A 3,588-nucleotide genomic window follows, 5' to 3' on the forward strand; every position below is an offset into this window, starting at 1 on the left:
GAAGCAGCCATCTGCAGATCACTTTGTAGCTTATGCTGGGTGACACCAATAGAACACAGGCAGTGGCTGACCTTGCCCCAGAGCCACCATACCCAGTGAACATCTTCAGACCACATCAAAACACCACCATCCAACCACCTCCACAAGCGACACACTCAATGAGTGGACTCGGTGGGTACCAGAGCCCTTGAAGTAAGTCCTACTATGTAGTGGGCCCCTACACAGCTGATCCTCCAAGGTAGTCAGAGGCCAGTGGTCAGTGGGAACAGCCAGTCCTTGCAGCAGATCAGCCTGAGTAAATCCCACCCATTGATGTGCCAACAGCAATCAAGACTCAATTACAACAGAAGGGTGTACAGTCCACACAAGGGGTGTACCTCGAGGGCCCAGCTGGGGTGATTAGGGAGGCTGTGCCACTGGGTCCTATAAGACACCTACAATAACAGGCCACCCTACAAAGCCTAGGAGACATAGCAACTCTACCAAATACATAGAAACAGTCACAGGAAGGCAGCCAAAATGAGGAGACAAAGAAACACGTCCCAAATGAAAGAACAAAACAAAACTCCAGGAAAGGAACTAAATAAAATGGAGATAAGTGATCATTCAGATGCAGAGTTCAAAACACTGGTTATAAGGACACTCAAGGAACTTAGTGAGACATTCAAGAAACTTAGTGAGACTTTAAAGGAACTTAAGGAGATCTCCAGGAACTTAGTGAGAACATCAAAAACATAAAAAAGGACCAGTCAGAAATGAAGGATGCACTAACTGAAATAAAGAATAATTTACAGAGAATCAATAATTGAGTAGGTAAAGCCAAGAAGGAAGCCATCAAATTGGAATATAAGGAAGCAAAACACACCCAATAATAACAGCAAAAAGAAAAAGAATTTAAAAAAAAAAATGAGAATAGTGTAAGGAGCCTCTGGGACAAATTCAAGCATGCCAGCATTTGCATCATAGGGGTGCCAGAAAGAGAAGAGAGACAACAAAAAATTGAAAACCTATTTGAGAAAATAATGACATAAAACTTTCCTAACTTGGTGAAGAAAACAGGCATATAAGTGCAGTAAGCATAGAAAGTCCCAAACAAGATGAACCCAAAGAGGTCCACACCAAGACACATCATCATCAAAATGCCAAAGGTTAAAGACAAAGAGAGAATCTTAAAAGCAGCAAGAGAAAACCAGTTAGTTACCTACAATGAAGCTCCCATAAGACTGTCAGCCAGTTTCTCAAAAGAAAATCTGCAGGCCAGAAAGGAGTGGCAAGGAATAAAGTGATGAAAAGCAATGACCTACAACCAAGATTACTTTATCCTACAAAGCTATCATTTAGAATTGATGGACATATAGTTTCCCAGACAAGAAAAAGCTAAAGGAGTTCATTACCACCAAACCAGTATTATATGAAATGTTAAAGGGTCTTATTGAAAAAAAAATATATGAACAATAAAATGGCAATTAATACATATCTATTAACAATTGAATCTACAAACAGAATGAGCAAGCAGATCAGAAACAGACTCATAGATACAGAGAACTTTTTGTTGCTTGCCAGATGGGTGGGGATTAGGGGGATGGGTGAAAAAGATGAAGGAATTACAAAATAAAAATTGGTTATTAGACTGATGACCCTCAAAGGGGAGAGGGTGGGAGGATGGGATGAGATAAACCAGAGAACTTCTATGCATATAGGCACAACCAATGGACACTGACAATAATGTGGGGAAGGCAGGAGGGGGGTGGGATTGGGGAGGAGGGGATCAGTGGGAAAAAAGGGGGGGACACCTGTAATACATTCAACAATAAAGATAAGTTAAAAAATAATAAAAATAAAATACAATCAGTTATTCATATAAAAATTTTGTTTGCATTGACTCAGGTTTCTCTTTAACCTAGACTCAGACATCAAATAAGGCACAGCACAGATTTTACACCTGCCTTTCCACCCCATCATAATATTTTTTTTTTGCTTCTTATGTGCTTTCTTTTTTTAAATCAGTATACTCAACAGTGTAACACTCTCAGTGTGGAATTACATGGAATGGATTTATACTTCAGTTTAAAAATTAATAGTTTTACCATATTCATTTTAATAACTAATATGATTTGTACATCTTAAAGTTGTTCCTTGGCATTAATTATTCCCCAGAAGGTAATTTCCATTAATGTATAATTAACAAACTAATACATAGGTGAGGTGTCACTGGAGTAGTTGGCAGATTGTCTTTAAAACAAAGTTTCTCCAACTACTTCACTTATTCAAGGTGCTACTTCCTTTTAATGCCTTTAGATCTCATATAACTATACATAGAATAGGCTCTGATTGGGTGCCTAACTATGGCATGACAAATCTAATTAGAAAAGAAGACATGTGGTGCTGTTAAACTTATGAGAAAACAGCATTTTCAAAATTTAAACTGGTAACTTTCACACATGTGAGGGGCATCCAACATTGGATTCTTTGTTTTGCAGATCATGGGTTATGCTTGCACATATGCGTGCGTACATAACTGATGTCACTTGGTTCAAAGAACAATGCCAACTTATCAAGATATCCATGAGAACTGCATTTATGGAATCCATTTAGTTATTTCCTAGTCCCTTGAAATTTCCTGCTGTTTTAAAAAAATAGAATGGTTTTAATTTTCTTACTTTGGAATTTCTCAAATTTGACTTGGTCAATATGATTAACTCCTTTGTGTCTTTTGAGTTTTAATTTCCTCATATTAAATAGGTTGTACTGAATTTGATGATTTCCAAGATTTGATCCCTGTGTAATACAATATAATTTGTAGTTGATAAAAGATACTGACATTCCAAATCATATCAATGACCTAAAGGGGAATTCAGGTTTTTTTGTTTACTTACGCTTATTCATGGCTAATTTATATAAATCCTCTAGGTCTGAATATCTGCATATGGAAAATAATGATAGTAATAAACCCTACCTTATATGATTGTGGGGAAATTTTAAAAGATATGTCTATAAATGCTTTTATAGTACCTAGCATAGTGGGTATTCAATAACTATTAATATTGTAATAATATTACTCTTCCTTCATCTTAATGGGGATGATTTTCATCAAGTACTAATATCAATGAAGGCATGGTATCCTGTAAAATATATTCCTTTAAAAAGAAGCTTCAGTACCCACTTCGGCAGCACATATATTAAATTGGAAAGATACAAAGAAGATTAGCATGGTCCCTGCATAAGGATGACACACAAATTCATAAAGTGTTCTATATTTTTGGGATATAAAAAAGTGGAAACATATACCTTGTTCATGTGCTGGAAGAATTAACATCATTAAAATGTCCATTCTACCCAAAGCAATCTATAGAGTTAATGCAATACCCATTAAAATACCAATGACATAGTTCATGGAACTAGACCAAATACTCCAAAAGTTTATATGGAACCAAAAAAGAAAAAAGACCCTGAATAGCCACAGCAATCTTGAAAAAAAAAAAGGACAAAGTAGGAGGGATCACATTACCAGATATCAGGTTATACTACAAAGTAATCAAAACAGCCTGGCATTGGCACAAGAACAGGCATATAGATCAATGAAACAGA

General features: G+C 36.4%; 1 non-coding gene across 1 annotated transcript; it reads left to right on the forward strand.

The window, feature by feature from the left end:
- Positions 1–3,155: 3,155 nt before the first annotated feature.
- Positions 3,156–3,261, forward strand: LOC118630417. The gene has a single exon (XR_004959639.1). It is a non-coding gene; the product is annotated as a U6 spliceosomal RNA (small nuclear RNA).
- The last annotated feature ends 327 nt before the right edge of the window (positions 3,262–3,588 follow it).

This window comes from Molossus molossus, unplaced genomic scaffold, assembly GCF_014108415.1.
Source record: "Molossus molossus isolate mMolMol1 unplaced genomic scaffold, mMolMol1.p scaffold_m16_p_14, whole genome shotgun sequence".
In the NCBI taxonomy this organism is placed as follows: Eukaryota; Metazoa; Chordata; class Mammalia; order Chiroptera; family Molossidae; genus Molossus; species Molossus molossus.